Below are 16,537 nucleotides of genomic sequence, written 5' to 3'. Positions count from 1 at the left end.
AGACCCCCTCCCCTCTATTTCCCCCAGTAATTGGCTGCTGTAGCCACTTTTATTTAATCAATAGCTTTAAATTGGGGAGCGAGGTTTACACAACTAAGGAGTGGGGGAAAAAAAAAAAAGGAAGGACATGAGTGTTCCTAGGTATGGTGGAGAAGATTTATTGCAGATAAAATGGAGAGCATACATAGCCAGAGGTTGGGACATCTGGGGAGTCCAGAGTGAACAGGACCCCGAACCATGTGAGGTGACAGGTGACAGGAGAGAGGAGAGCCAGGAGACCAGAAGACCAGGAGACCAGGAGACCAAGGGGCCAGGAGGGTAGAGGGTGGAAAAACACCAGGTAAACAAATGGCTAGATTATGTAAGGCAGGGCAGCCCAGTCCCTGGAGAAGTTTAGGATAGGGGGCGGGGCATGCCAGCCATACCTTGTAATAGGTAAGGACTGAGGGATGCTGGGAGAACCTGGCATCCAAGTCCATTTTGTCATGTAAAATAGGCAGCCATTTGCCTTGGGGTTGAGACATAACAGTTTCCCCACTTCCTCTGGGAGGAAGGACTAGCTGGAAGGGATGGAGGACCTTGACATGTCAGTTAGTACTATGGGAATAATAGTATGCAAGCCTGACAGCACCTATCCATCACAGCGCTAACACAGCCCAGAACACGGCTGGCTCAGGGAAGACTGTCACCAACGTCAAAATCTGAGATTCAGAAGCCAGGAAAGAAAGCAACAAGAGAGTCAGGGAGACAAAATAAAGAGGAAGAATCAAGAATAAGGAAATGTAGGTGCTTAAAAGTTTATAATTCTTGGTTGAGGCAGGAAGAGTTTTAAAAATGTTTCAGAGTCAGGAAGAGTATTTACCTAGTGTGCACGAAACTTTAGATTCAATCCTCAGCACCCCAGGGACAGAGCTAGGAGACTCCAGTCACAGATAGGTCCTAAACGTCCCACTTAAAAGTAATGGCTCTGCTGTCTTCCTGCCACAGCCTTTCCTATCCCAACAACAGACATGAGCTTTTGCTCCCAGCTGTGACTGAATTCTCCCACCTTCTGGGCCCTAACCCCCAGAAGCCCTGCTCCAGGCTCCCTTGGTTGCTTCCGTGTCTGGGTTTCTCTGCCTTCCTGCCTGTCTCCTTCACTTCGGGCTCCCTCTCCCTCCTCTCCTTTTTCTAAGCTGCCTGTCAAAATTTCTTTCTGTCCCACTTTGCCTAGTGTTCCTCCATTCCCCTCTGCCGTTTGTTTATATCTCTACCTGTCCTCTGTCACCGTTCTGAGGATCTGTGTCCTGCACACTGTGCCCATGGTCTGTTTGTCAGCCTCTCTCACCTCATTTCCTGACTTTTTTCCCCCCCTAACAGACTCTGACAGGCTGCAGAAATGTGAGTGCCTGTGGTGCAGGGTCACCCACACCCACTTCTCTATCGAGCTGACACCCACACGGAGATGGATTTTCTTAGCACTAACACTACTCGACACTGGTTGTCTAGATTGTCAATGTGCTGCCGACAGAGGCCAGGTGCCAGGCACAGAGCTCCCTGAGCTGGACCACAAAGAGAGCCCAGTATACCACAGGGCAGTGCCCTAGGAGCCAGAGTCATGGCTCTTCAGGCTTACGGCTCCAACCTTCCAAGTCTTGTTTCTGGGAAGCCAGATTGAATTAGCTGCTGAACCCATCTGGGCAGCTCTTGGCCTAATACCTTTTGGCAGCTCATGCCTCAATGCCAACCCCAGCCCCCTGGCCTCAGGGCCAGAAATCCAATTTTCCAGAGCTTAATTGAGCCCTGGACTCCCTAGGGCATTGGCCCTTAGGCCCTCCTGTTCAGCCAGCAGCAGATTTCCTGGTGATTAGCAGAGGAGGGAGAAAACGGCAGGAGCCAAGTTAATTTCAATTACCCTCATTTTCTCCCTGGAGCAGCCCGGCTAAGTGCATCTTTGTGTCAGCTGCTTTAGACGCTGATAAGTATTAAGTATTTGGAGCCCTGGGTGCCCCAGACACCTTCATTTATCTGCTGGTTCCCGAGAGTGGACTGTGCCTCCCCGCCACCTGTTGGCTCTCTGTTTATCCTTATTTTATAAACCCCATGGAAGCAGGCTAGGATGTGATCAGTGCCTAGTGGGGGTGGGGTGGGGGTTGGGTCACAGAGGAGGGGGGCGCATGCCTTAGTCATTCCTTTAGACAATTGTGGATTGGAAAAAAAAAGATACAAAAACTCAACAAGTGGTTTGTACTTCTTCAAGGTTAGTTACAATGTGGACTTAGAAAGCTTGTCTGTAAAATGTATGCACTCTGTTGCCTTAGATTCTCTGGGTCTGGAAAGAAATTAGAAAAACGAGACTGGAAAAGAAAATAGACTTTTTCATTCATTCACTCATTCGTTCATTCATTTATTCTCTCTCTCTTTCTTTTCCTCTTCTTTTACAGTCTGACCAAGTTGGAGAAAGACTCCAGACTCTCTTCACCTTTCTACGCCAGTGCTCCAGCTTTACAGAAGGCTGAAATAGGGCCAGGGCCAGGGCTCAGTGAGTAGAGGCATTTGCTAAGAAGTCTGATGACCTGAGTTTAGTCTCCACATGGTGGAAGGAAAGAACATTCCTGTGTGTTGTCCCTGTCCCTCCACACACTGCTATCCACGTGTGTACACATACACGTGCAGCGAGAAAATAGGTAAGTAAATAAACATAATTTTTAGAAAAGATGAAATATGCACATTTTAACTGTGGAAGACCAACCCCAACTTGGGAAGTCACAGAGAGCTTTCTTAAGAGCAGCTGAAGGCAGAGAAAGAGTTATATAGTAAGATGGGACTCTAGGGGTGTTTCATTAATAGATGTCCTTCTACATTCAAGGAAACAATGAAGGTGGAGTATAAGGGTTCCTCCCACTAACAAATGCTTTGAACTATCCAGGAATAAAAGGAATGAAAGGGCACTCCACTCTGTGGCCAGCATGGGCCAAGGCTGGGAGGCTGCTAAGAAAGTATGGCTCACTGAGAAACTACAAAGAAGCACAGGCAGGGGCCAGTTCACCAAAGGCCTCTAATGTCATGCTAAGGATAGCGGAGCTGTCCCAGCTGGCTCTAAAGGTCAGCTGAAGAGTTCACACAGGGAAGCACTGAGCTTAGACCTGTGTATCTGGAAGTCCACTGTGGCAGTGTGCGTAGGAAGGAATCTGGAGGTGGCAGGATCAAGGCAGCCCTGGGCAGGAAAGTGAAGCCGATGAGTAGCAACTGGGTGAATCAGAGATGGTGGTGGCAAAAGGAGCATGGTGACTTCCCCAGTGAGGAGCAGGAGAGCAGGCTCAGAAACCTCACCTGGTGTAAAGTACAGGGATGACAATCCTACACCTGCAGTTAGTGGACAAGTGGTGAGGCTTCGTGGCAAGCAGGATTCAAGCCAAATAGTAGACCAATGAAAAGTGGGAAGGAGATAAGATCTTAGGGGCAAACCCTAGGGAGCAGAAGCCCAGAAACTGCACAGGAAGCCTGGAGGTGCTGGCCTACGGCCAGGTGGCTGCCAGGGAGTTTCTAGGGTCCAGGGCAGAGGTATCAAGCAGCCAGGTGTGGAGGTATACACCTGCAATCCCGCCCTGGGGAGGCCGAAGGAGAATAGCAAGCTTGAGGCCAGCCTGGGCAGCTTCAGGAGACATTATCAAAAAGTAAAATAAAATAATAGAAACCAAAGCATGTCCCTATGGAAACAGGAAGTGTTTGTTGTTCCTTCTAGACACCAAGAGGACAGGTGATATCCTAGCAACCATCCTTTTCTGGTCTTAGGAGACACATTCTACTCTTCTAGAAAACTGACCTCCTTGCCTCCCTACACACAAGGACTCGGTGGGCGGGGCACTAAGAGGTTCAAGGTAGAGAAAACTGGGTTACGGCTCATTAGCAGAAATAACAGCTATTCCTGTTCTCAAACTTGACTGGAGGACTGAAGCAACCTGGGAGAGCTGGAGGAGCCATGACTGGATGTGAGGCTCCATGTCTGGGAGCTCTGCAATGGAGACATATGGCTCCTCGCTGGCCGAGTGCCTGGTTATCTCGATAGGAACCATCTTTAGAAATTAGACCTCCGGTGCCAGCAGATAGAAGGTTCCAGGGCGTTGGCCCCACAGAACAGTAATAAAGTAGGAGCAGGATGAGCCTCTCCGATTCAAATCCTTCCTTCTCTGGATGCCCTTCCTAGATTATCTTGTTGGTCTCTGCCAGCTTGGAAGATAAAAATACGTATCTTATGAGTCTAGTTGCATTTAAAAAACATCACTGGTACATTTACAAATAGTTCATATGCTTACTGGTCATTTGTACTTACGTTGTACCACACATCCATGCTGGGTGCCCTGTTCTAATGTCTTTTTCCTACTGATTCCTGCTGCCATGAATCCTGAGACTAATACTATTGCATTCTCCCAGTTTATTATGAGTCTATTGTACATTTCATGTAAAATATTTTCAGTCATGTTTTCAAATCCTTCCTCTATAATGTCTGATTTTTTTTTTTTTTGTTAAACTGGAATTTGATAAATATAAAACTCTATCTAAATCCTTTTGTCTGATTGTTTTTAGTTCCTTGAGACAGGCTCCTTGCTATATAGCCCAGGCTGGCCCTAACACTAATCTTCCTCCTTCAGCTGGCTTGCTTTAGTCTAGTTATCTTTTTAGTATCATTTTTTCATATATAGTTATTTATCCTGTTTCAAAATTATGTTAATAGGTGTCTTGGAGAAAAATTAAATCCTGTCTTTTTTCATTTCTACCAATTTTTAAAATTTCATTTTCTTACATTATGGTGTGGTGGTGGGAGTGACATGTGCATGCCATGACACTAGTGAGTGGAGGTTCAGAGGATCTATAGGACTCAGTTCTATCATTCTACCACGAGGATCCTTGGTATCAAGTTCAGGCTACAAGGAAAGTGACTTGACCTGCTGATCCATCTTGTCATACCCTATTCCCTGCCCCCCCCCCCGTGTGTGTGTGTGTGTGTGTGTATGTGTATGTGTATGTGTGTGTGTGTGTATGTGTGTGTGTGTGTGTGTGTGTATGTGTGTGTGTGTGTGTATGTGTGTGTGTGTATGTGTGTGTGTGTGTGTGTGTGTATGTGTGTGTGTGTGTGTGTGTGTGTGTGTGTGTGTGTGTGCTGTAGGCTATAGGCTATAAGCTGGTGGATGTTGTTTTCCTCCATTGTTCTCCACATTATATTTTGGGTCTCTGACTGTTCTGGTTTGCTTTCTGTTGCTGTGAAAAACACCATGAGCAAAAAAAAAAGCATCTTGGGAAAGAAAGGGTTTGTTGCACATTACAACCTGTCCTATTACAGAGGGAATTCCAGGCAGAAATCTAGAGGCAGGAGCCATAGGGAACTCTGCTTATGGGCTTCCTCTCTGGCGCATGCTCAGCTACTGTTCTGTATCTCAGGCTCTCCTACCGAGGGCTGTGCCACCCATGTTGGGCCAGACCACAGGCCAATCTGATCAAGGCAACTCTACAATTGAGGTTCCTTCTTCCCAGATGATCTAGGTTCTGTCAAGTTGGCAGGAGCAAGCTGGTGAGGGGTGGGGGCATGTGGCAAGCAGCTGCCTCTTCTGCAGGCCCCCCCCAAAAAACCCCAGAAAACTGGGGGCAGGGAGCAGGAGTGAGGGAGAGAGGGAGGGAGAGAGAGAGAGAGAGAGAGAGAGAGAGCAAGAGAGAGCTTGTTCAACTGCCATCTGGGGTCTTTATTAGGTACCCAACCCTCAAGGGACAAGAGCACAGGGTCCCTGATGTTTCCTTTGCACTGTCGGTAGGGAGCAGTGTTGAGAAAGGTTACTGAAGACAACTGACTAGGGTACAGAGAGACGAAGAGGAGCTGTGCTCATAGAGGATAGCACAGCACAGGCCCAGTCCCTTCCTGTTATCTCTGACCCTCTTCCACTCTGAGCCTCTATTAGATAGGACCCAGGAGCTTGTTAGAATTTAGACACCTGGCTCCCACCCTGGTGTCAGAATCTACCATGTAATCATTCTTCAAGTGGTGCATTGCTCCTCTGAAGGGGGAAAGGGAGAGGCCAGAACACAAAGCACCTGGGCTGGGTGCATCCAACTGCTCAGCCAGAGACCAAGCCCTCCTCTAGCTCCCTTCCTCTGGAGGCCCTGGCCTCAGGGGCAGAATCTCTAGGGCTCTGAACAGCTGACCAATGAATGCTTCCATCAGACTCTGGATTCAGTTGGAGTCTGCTTGCTTTCTGCAGAAACAGCTCTGTGAAGTATCTGCGATAAGCCTATGGTTAATGTGATGGTGCAGTCTGGCATGTGTCTCTTAATGAAGGCTGGGTTGATTTAAGTGTCAAATGATAATAACTATGCCCAGTCCACTATGTAATCTTGCTGGGAAGGCAGAGGTGAGGGCCATCAAAGGCCTGGAGAAAGCCACACTCACTATGGTAGGAAGGACTCTTGTGAACTATTATACCACAAGGTTTTCCCATGGCATTAGGATAGTATATCAGTTGAGAACCAGGAACCACTAACTAATCCATTCAGTATATATTAACTGACCTCAGACAAGGAGCCCTTGTTACTTTATAGCTTCTTGAGATGGATGTAACAAAGTTCCACAAAGTAACCTAAAGAAAAAGAAAAGTAGCCAGAGGCACATGCCTTTAACCCCAGCGTTCAGGAGGCAGAGGCAAGCTGGTCTCTGTGAGTTCAAGGCCAGCCAAGGATGCACAGAGAGACCCATGGGAGACTGCCAGTGAGTGTTACATCCAGACTAATGATGTTGGCCCAGGAAGGATCCTGTGACACTTTGTTTGGAGGATTTTAGTGGCCCAGGACAGGACTCACAAAGAAAGGCTTTTTATAATCCTCTCCCAATCTTTTGACTTTCTAAAGAGCATTAATAGCTTCACTCAATCTTGACTTGCCCTGGCACACAAGAAGAAGCACTTAAGAACTGTTAGTTGGAAAGGAAATAAATTGAAACCTGTACTTTGTTGTCACAACTGCTGTGATAAAGTAATGGAGTCACTGGCCAGGGGCCAGGACAGTTGGGTTTGTACCCCAAAGCTGATACTTCCTAGTTAGCTGGTCTCTGATTCCCCAGTTTCCTCAACCATAAGAGAGAACTGGTATTCCATCTGTGTGGCTGTTTTGTTCTGGTTTATGTGACCTGTCCCCGACAGACTCACCAACTGAGTGTTTAGTCCCCAGGTGGTTGCACTACTGGGAACCACTACTACCATGGAAAGTTGAGTTGGAGGTTAGAGCCCCCAGAAGGGGAGCCCTGGGGAATTGTGCCTGGTTCCCACTTGCTTGCTGTCTCTCTGTTTCCCAGCTGCCATAAGGCAAGTAGCCCCCTCCTCTACACACACCTCTCTGGTGTTCTCTCTCACCAAGGCTCAGGCAGTGGCACCAAAGACTGTGGGTTACACCTGTGGAGCTGAGCCACCTCTGCCTTGAGCTGTGCTCCTGGATGTTTTGGTCACACCACACAGTAGTATTAAAATTGCTCTCTCCTGCCCTCCTCCTCCTACCTTCCTCCTCCTGCCCTCCTCCTCCTGATGTCCTCCTGCCATCCTCCTTCCCTCCCTCCCCCTCCCTTGCCTATTTTCCTTCTCTGTGACCTTCCTCTGAATGTTATTTATACTCCACAGCTTAGCTGAGGCACCGATGTTCAGGTATAAAGAAAAGGTAGTTATTGTGGCTAGGCTGTGGTAGCACACACCTTTAATCCCAGCCAGGGAGGCAGAAACAGGTGGATCTCTGTGGTGGTGAGGCCAGTCAGGGGCTACCTAGTGAGATTTTTATCTCCAAAAAGAGATAGCCATTGAAAGAAGCTTAGTGTGGTTTATATACCACCGTCACCCCCAGAACCATTTAAGCCTTCCTAGTCACCCAGCGTTCCAGAGTAAAGCAACCTACTCGGTCTTAGAGTCTCTCCTGAAACTATCAAAACCACTCCAGCACTATGGGAGCACATGGAGCATTCAACCCTCCTTACAAGGGCTGACTTCCCTCAAAACTTAATGGGACAAGAAGTCACAATCTCCACTTACCCATGTGCACTTGCTGAATCCTTTCCTTTCTTCCACAAGGAACTGTGCATCTGGTGGTGGCAGTCCCACAACAATCAAAAGAGACTGGCAGATGTTTGAAAGAGCACTGTTTCTGGAGGTGCTGAGATGGAAGGTCTGTGGGAGGAACATGCAGAGAGCTTAGAAATGATGTCTGGTCTCCAGTATGCGTGTGTGTGTGTGTGTGTGTGTGTGTGTGTGTGTGCAAATGTGTGTGTATGCATATATGTGCATGTGTGCATGTGCAAATATGTGTATGTGTATGTGTGTGTGTGTTCTTTATTTCTCCTCACCATTTAAAAATGTTTTATCACATTTATTTTCTTCCTGGGTGCCTGTGTGTATGTATGTAGGCACATATCAGGGACAGCTTTCAGGAATTGTTCTCTCCTTCCACTGTGTGGGCTCTAGGGCACAAATTCAGATGGTCAGGAATAGCAGCAGACATCTTTATCTTGAGTCATCTCATTGACCCTCTACCTTACTTTTTGAGACAAGGTCTCTCACTGAACTTGAAGCCCCACTAGTTGACCAGCAAGCACCAATGCCTTTCCTGTGGGGACACAGGGAGACACTGAACCCAGATTTCTATATTGGATGGGTACTGAACTCAGATCTGCACACTTGTGTAATAGATACATTACCCACTGCGCCATCTCCCCAGTTCCAATTATCCACTTGTACTCCTGAGTGAAGTGTGTGTGTGTGTGTGTGTGTGTGTGTGTGTGTGTGTGTGTGTGTGTGGTTTTCAAGACAAGGTTTCTCTGTGTAGCCCTGGCTGTCCTGGAACTCACTCTATAGACCAGGCTGGTCTCAAACTCAGAGATCCACCTGCTTCTACCTCCTGAGTGCTAAGATTAAAGGTGTGCATCACCACTACCAGACATAATTATCCTCTTTTTATAGATGGAAAAACCAAGGCTTGAAATGCCAGGAAAACTACCTTCCATAGCCACCTAAGTGGACACCCTAGGATTTGAATTTAAGTTGACCAAGCTAGAGTTCTTACACTTTACCCTGCAACAGCTCCTGCCCTGTGCTGACACCCCTCTGAGTACCTGCCAAGGGCTAGTCTCTGCACATTGACCCATGGCATCAGGCAGCCCTCTGGATGAGAAAAGGGAAAATAAGCTCCCAAAATGGCAGAGCCTGTCCACCTCACAGCCTTACCTGCCACCTAAGGACGTGAGGCCACATGGCAAAACGCCATTCCTACTACTATGTAGAGTGCATTCTCTAAGGGAACACCCTAGTGTCCTGTGGATGCACAGAGCATTCGCTAGCTGAGCTTCTGTCAAGTCTCCTCTTAGAGACCCTATCTGCAAACACTGGGGAGTTGAGGGATTTCGGTGGAAACCCTGGTGAATAGAAGGTTCCCTTCAAAGCCATTGCAGTGTCGGAGGAGAAATTCACATTTTATTGCTTAGTATGAATAGTGTTATGCTAGCCGCAGGCAATCAGCTGGCACCAACCCCAATAGTAGTGAACAGTGGAAATGCTCAGAGGGAGGCAGCCACAGGGATGGGAACGAATTGTTCTTTGTCTTGGGTCCTTCATGTTAGGAGAATGCATTCTTGAGGTCCTGAGTATGTTCTGGGGCCTCAGTCAGAGAGCTGCCTCCAGCCATGGTAACAGCTACCAATGCCATGATTCTGCAGTTCAGCATCTGTGTGGTCTACATGCTAATAAACCTCTCTGTAAGCTGAACTAGTCAGGAGAAAGGAGGCTACACGTAGAGGAAATGATGGAGTGGGCAGAGGGAGGGTACCAGGGCCATGGAACTGAAAACAGCCAGAGGTGGGTATGAATCAACACTGTAGGCATGAAGGTGATTGAAGAGACCCAGGAGACTTGACATTTGGAGGTGGCTTTCGCTCCTCTTCCTGCTGTCTGTAAAATGGGACAGTAACTTCTTGTGAGGATACAGGAGACCTGGTGATGGAGTCTCTAGCACATGGCAGTGCCCTACAGATTCCTCTGCACCTGCCCTAGTAGGTGACTGATGGCAGACAGGGACCCGTTCACAGTCTGTATTACAAAGACACACTATGTGCTATATTATGGAAAGGAGCATGCTATTACTAGCTCAGCATGTGCACACTAGTAATGGTTTGTTGTTTTGAGTTATTCTCCTCTCAGTCTTGAGGTCCCTGGATGAGTTTAAGGTTGACTTCAGCAGAAACAAACCAGACTCAGTATTTCAAGAACTGCTGGAGCCCCAAATCCACAGAAGGAGGAAAGAGGGATGGTGACAAGAGAGTCACAGGCACCCAAGTCTCAAGGGCACACCTGAGCTCTGGGATGATTGATCACACCTGTCCTTACCCACTCACCCTGTATAATGCGCTGTCTGGCAGTGGGCTGAAAGGCAGATCTCTGGGTACTAATCCACTGCCTCCTCAGACTGCAGTTCTCAGAGTAAAGCATGGTTTTAATAGTTGGGTTTTTGTCCTGGCTTGTATAAGTGGCAGATAGCACTAACCAAATTCTGGTGACACTAAGAGATGAAAATCGAAGGCCCTGAAGCTGAGGAGATGACGCATCTGTTAAAAGCACTTACCAGCTGGCTGCTCTTCCAAAGGATCCAGGTTCAATTCCCAGTACCCACATGGCTGTTCACCACTAACTGTAACCCCAGTTCCAGGGATATGACAACCTCTTCTGGCCTCTGCAGGCATTGTCCATGCAATGGTACATAGACATTCATGCAGCCAAAATACTAATACACATAAAATAAAATAAAATAATCTGGGAAGGCTGGAGAGATGGCTCAGTGGTTAAGAATACTGAATGCTCTTCTAGAGGATTCAAGTTGAATAACAGCACCCACATGGCAGCTCACAACCGTCTATAATTCCAATATCTGACACCCTCACCCAGACAGGCAGGCAAAACACCAAACATAAAATAAAAAAATAAAAATAATTAAATAATAAAGGCCCTGCCCTGACTACAGCGCATCTCAGCTGAGCCACAGTCAGACTTAACTCTTTTTTAAAGGTAAATGATTTATACAATCTGAAGATAAACCTTAGTAGAAGCTTAACTCATTTAGTGAGTAATTTAGTAATTTAGTAGTTCAGGACCAGTGATTTGGTTTAGTGAGTAACGATGCTCGATGCCAAACCTGGTGACCTGAGATCAAGCCCCAGAACCCACATAGTGGAAGAAGAGAACAGGCTTCTGGGGTTGTCCACTATGGTGTGTGTGTGTGTGTGTGTGTGTGTGTGCATGTGCACCCACACGCATGCCTAAGAGCACATGTGCACAAATAAGTAACTACCACAAGTAATTCTACAGAGAAACATCTCCAAAACACTGCTGACTCCTGCTGCAACTGGACTGCACTTTCACAAATAGCCTCTCACAGGCTTTTTTCATGGTGCTAAGCCTCAACTTCCCTGCATGACCCCTTTAGTCCTGGGCCTTTAACTGCCACTAGGCTGCACCTTCACCAATGGCCTCTCCTGGCCTCTCACAGTGCGGAGCCTCAGCTGCGACCCTTTCATGCTTCAAAACCAGCACCACCTGGGTGGCTCTTATACATTACCAAGTCTGGCTGCCAACTGAGGTACAACTGTGGCTGCCTCTGGAACACAGCTTCTCTGTGCTCTCAGGAATCAGGAACACTTCCCAGATTTCACCTTAGTGATGCTCTTAATCACTCTCTTCTTAATCACTGCTAATTTCTTAGCTCCAGCTGACTACATCAATCATCCCAGTAATGCAAAGGTTTTGCTTTAGTAGTTCTGGTATCTTGTTAATCACAGCTGATTCTTTGGCCCCAGCCAACCAAAACCACAGAATCTTCACAGTAAAAACAGCAATGGCCCTGATAAGAATCTTTAATCTTCCCTCTGAAATTTCACAAGCCAGGCCTCCACCTTCTGCACTGTTCTCAACATTATCTTCCAAGCTCCTACAAAACATCTCACAGAGCTCTTAATGCCCAATGGCTATTCTAGTCCAAAGTTCCAAAGTCCTTCCACAGTTCTCCCCAAAACATGGTCAGGTTGTCACAGGAATGCCTCACTATGCTGATACCAATTTGTCTTAGTCAAGAGTTTCTATTCCTACACAAACATCATGACCAAAAAGCAAATTGGGGAGAAAAGGGTTTATTCAGCTTATACTTCCACATTGTTGTTCATTACCAAAGGAAGTCAGGACTGTAACTCAAGCAGATCAGGAAGCAGGAGCTGATATAGAAGCCATGGAGGGATGTTACTTACTGGCTTTCTTCCCCTAGCTTGCTCAGCTAGCTTTTCTTTTTATAGAACCCAGGACCACCAGCCCAGGGATGGTACCTCCCACAATGGGCCCTCCCACCCTTGATCACTAATTGAGAAAATGCCTTACAGCTGGATCTCATGGAGGCATTTCCTCAAGGGAGGCTCCTTTCTCTGTGATAACTCCAGCTGTGTCAAGTTGACACACAAAACTAGCCAGTACAAGCTCTTATAAAGGAAACATTTAATTGGGGCTGGCTTACGGTTCAGAGGTTTAGTCCACTATCATCATAGTGGGAAGCATGGAGGTGTCCAGGCAGACGTGGTGCTGGAGAGATAGCTGAGAGTTCTACATCTGGATCTGCAGGCAGCAGGAAATGACTGTGACACACTGGCCAGGTTGAGCTTCTAAGACCTCAAAGCCCACCCACTAGTGACACTTCCTCCAACAAAACTACACCCACTCCAGCAAGGCCACACCTCCTAATAGTGCCCCTCCCTATGGGCCTATGGGGACCATTTTTATTCAAACCACCATAGAGTCCCTCATCTGGAGAATGTTAAATATTTCACTGCTGTAATAAATACCCAAGAAAGACAACTTGAAAAAAGACTTACGCTGGTTTACCCTTTTAGAGGCTTTGGGTCAAGGTTTGTTGAACTGTGGCTTTAGGTCTGAGCTTAGACAAAATATTGCAGTAGCAGGATCTTATGGGAGAAGCTGTTCACTTATGGCCGACAGAGAGGAGAAGAAGTTGGGGAGTGAGAATATATCCAGAAATCAAAGCTCCCCAAAGGCAATTGTAAGCAGATGGAGGGAGCAGCCAGATATAGGGCAGAGAGTGAGACCAAGCTGAACCCACTGGTATGTGACATCTACCATATCTACCATGCCTAAAGCTATGGCAGCCTTCAGACAGTGGAAGCTGCCCTCCCTTGATGTCTCACAAACCCCTCACATGTTCCTCTTTTAGTCAAATCGTCCTCTCTGAGGCTCCTCCAAGGGCATCAGCTCATCCAGGAAGGCAGCACAGGGCAGTTCAGAATGGAGGCGAAAAGCAGACATTTTTAGGAACAGCTTCTGTTCACTCCCTGTGGTTGTAGTTTAAACATAGAACTCAGGTCGTGAGCCATAGACTGTAGTGCCCCAGACCCCAGGGAAATAGAGTTGGATGGCTTCTTGGAGACCACAAGACCCACCATTTTATTGTATGGATTAACATACCAGGCCCTTGCCTCTTGCTGGGCACTATGGCAGGCCCTTGCCTCTTGCTGGGCACTATGGCAGGCCCTTGCCTCTTGCTGGGCACTATGACAGGCCCTTGCCTCTTGCTGGGCACTATGGCAGGCCCTTGCCTCTTGCTGGGCACTATGGCAGGCCCTTGCCTCTTGCTGGGCACTATGGCAGACCCTAGACTACCTAGCTGCCAGTCTATATCCTCAGCCAGCACCCCTGCAGGCAGGGCCTCAGCTGGCAAGCTGTGTTCCTCCCACACTCAGGCAACTGCAAAAAAAAAAAAAAAAAAAAAAAAAAAAAAAAAAAAAAAAAAAAGCAGAGCCCTAGGCCTGGACATCAACCTTTCTGTTTGCTCATAGAAAACTGCACCGCCTACAGCTGGGGTCAGGCCAGGCGAGCCAGACACCAGGCACAAGGCAAAGAGGGAGAGAGCCAGTTCATCTCCTGGGCACCATTACACAAGGAACTTTTTCAGAAAACTGTTTTAACTCTCACAAAATATTTCAGATACATATAAACCTGTAGAAACCACACATGAGTCCCACCATCCAGTCTATCAGCCTTTATATGTTTGCCTCAGACCTTGTTTTATGGAGCAAAGCATTTCAAATAGAAATAAAACCTCTCCCTAAGCTCGCCCCACTTCCTGTTGAATACACAGCAATTGTTTCATCCTGCTACTTAAATGGGTATCTTTAAGGATGTTTTAACATGTCAGCTTATATGTGCGTGTCCACGTATATGTATATAACACTGTCTGAGATTGGTACATCTTTTAGGGTTTTTTTTTCCTGGTTTTTAAAAAAATGTGTTCACGGGTCCATGTTCTCATCCATGGTTTGCCAGAGCACTTGTCTCTATCAAGTCCCTGAGATCTGTCGGATGGGCAGCTTTTCTTGATGAGCCTGGCCAATCATACATTTGCATAGAATGAAGTCAGTATGGGGCATGTTGGTCTGGGCAGTGACTGTGGTCTGGAAGAAGGCTGGATTGAATTGGCACAGTTTCAGGATGGCCAGGTTAGCCTCCAGATCATAGGCGGTCTCCTTAGCTTGCCTCTCCACATATTGCTTCAGGGTAGCCAAGTTCGCAGGATTGAACAACTTGCCCATGTTTGCTTTCATCTGCTCGAACATCACCACCACGGTCACTGTCACCATCTGCAGCCCCAGCTGATGCCGAACACCAGGCCTGGCGCTTGGTACTCACGGACCAGAAGAAAAAAGACACCTTGCCATGCTTGGCTTTTTACATGAGAATCTAACTTGGTCCCCCTGCTGTGTGGCAAGGACTTTTCCAACTGAGCTGTCTCTGTCCTGTGTTTTAGAAAGACTGACTTGTGTTTTACCTGTGACTCGAAATTAAGGGTCAGCAAACCCTTGTGTGGAAAGCCAGCACGTAAATACCTGAGGTTTGGCAGACCATGATGGCCTCTGTTATATAGTCTTTGTTGTTGCTGTTTTGTTTGTCCAGCTAAAAAGGAGAGACAGCATCCTTCACAGCTCTGGGATGCACAGAAACAGGCTGTTGAGCAGGCTGGGTAGATGGGTGGAGGGTTGCAAGCTCCTCCTCAAGGAAGTTATATCCACCTCTCTCCACTGTGTGGATATTACAGGGCCTGATAATGGCCACTGATGTCACTTCCAGTTGGTCACTGATATGCAGACATGACAATGAGTAGAAAGGGTGAACACTGGGCATGAGCATCTTCAACTCCAGTGTCACATTTTCTACAAACCAGCAATAGTTCCTGAACCTGTCCGCAGCTCTGAAAACTCATCAGCACGTTTGGCAATGTGGCTTTCCAAATAGAAAGAAACTTCATTTCCCTGCCTTAGCTTCTAGTTCCCTCCTTCCTGTCAAGGACCACTCATGGGCAGCTGTCAGTGCTTCGTCACATGAATCTGCATGTTGCCTTCACGTTCCGAGTCTTACCTTCTTGGTTGTTTGACTGATTAGAATATTAATGTCTATAGCAATCTCTGAAACACTCTGGACACACACCCCTTTGCTGGGTGTATTTATTACCAACTTCTTTTCCTATTCTGTGGTTTCTCTCTAAGCTTTGTGGGAGTTTTGATTGAGCAGAAGTTTAAATAGTGAATGATGCCAAGGTTTAAAACAAGAGGAATCTCACATCATTTTTCTCTTGAATGTGTCTTTTTGGTATTTTGTTGAAGACATTTCTTTCTGAGGCTAGGGACTAGCTTGGTTGGTAGAATGCTTACCTAACTTGCCTGTAGCTCCGGTGTCTTAGGGTTTTATTGCTGTAAAGAGACACTATAACCAAGACAACTCTTATAAAGGAAAATATTTCATTGGAGCTAGTTTACAGTTTTAGAGGTTTAGTCCATTGTCATCATGGTGGGAAACATGGTGGCATCCAGGCAGACATGGCACTAGAGAAGGGACTGAGACTTCTGCATCTTGATCCACAGGCAAAAGAAGAGAACAGTGTGCCACACTGGGTGGAGCTTCTTGAGTATAGGAGACCTTAAAGCCCGCCTCCATGGTGACACACTTCCTCCAGCAAGGCCACACCCTGTCCAACAAGGCCACACCTATTCCAACAAGGGTATACCTCCTAATAGTGCCACTCTCTATAGCCAAACATTTATATACATGAGTCTATGGGACCATATCTATTCAAACCACCACACCTGAGTACTTTCATTAGCATGGCACAAAGTGGGCATAGTGGAGCTACCTGTAATCCAGCGCTTGAGATGTAGAGGCGAGAGGATCAGAAATTCCTCATTTTTAGTTACATATGTGTTCCAGGTCAGCCTCAGAGACATGAGGCCCTTTCTATAAGTTGATAGATAGATAGATAGATAGATAGATAGATAGATAGATAACTAAGTAAGTAAGTAAATAAATAAATGTTGCTTACTATTTTGTAAGGACAAAGTTCACATGTTAAGTCCCCAGCCCCATAGTGCCAGTATAAAGAAAACCTCTATTGGTGGCTGGGTTAGAGAGTGGAGCCCTTGTGGTGGGGTTAGAGCCCTCATGAG

This window comes from Mus musculus, chromosome 9, assembly GCF_000001635.26.
Source record: "Mus musculus strain C57BL/6J chromosome 9, GRCm38.p6 C57BL/6J".
Taxonomy (NCBI): domain Eukaryota; kingdom Metazoa; phylum Chordata; class Mammalia; order Rodentia; family Muridae; genus Mus; species Mus musculus.
Note: the sequence above shows the minus strand (reverse complement) of the source record.